The following is a 485-nucleotide window of genomic DNA, read 5'->3' as shown; positions in this document are numbered from 1 at the left end:
CCAAAATGGGTGTGCGAATAAAATATACTCCCCCCTACACCCCAATTTTCATCTTTGGCATCACCGTTGCAAACAAATTAACAAAGCTCCTTTGGCAGATTATGATAATTTAATATAATAACAAATAATAAATCTCACATTACAGTTACTAAATCACGCAAATATTGGGGTATTGTTAAATCATAAACGAGTATATAATATTACATTGGTGACATGAACGAGATTGAGAAGTCGCCACGGGCACTTATTCATGCACTCATTCATTGCAATGTCCTTATACTATACTCTATAGCATCCCGATTTAGTATAGCACATGTCATATGTGAACTAAGACTGAGTAAGACTAAGTTAGACTGTTACTGTACTAGTGAGTAGTGTCGTGAGTAGTGTTACTAACATACCGCCGGGTAGATACAATAATGTAACCCAACAAGAGTAGGGTTACAACGCGAGCCTATTCTTTGCTTTGGAGGAGCCCCTGAGTG

The sequence above is a fragment of the Priapulus caudatus genome, unplaced genomic scaffold (assembly GCF_000485595.1).
Source record: "Priapulus caudatus unplaced genomic scaffold, Priapulus_caudatus-5.0.1 Scaffold4402, whole genome shotgun sequence".
Taxonomy (NCBI): Eukaryota; Metazoa; Priapulida; class Priapulimorpha; order Priapulimorphida; family Priapulidae; genus Priapulus; species Priapulus caudatus.
This window is presented reverse-complemented; position numbering follows the sequence as displayed.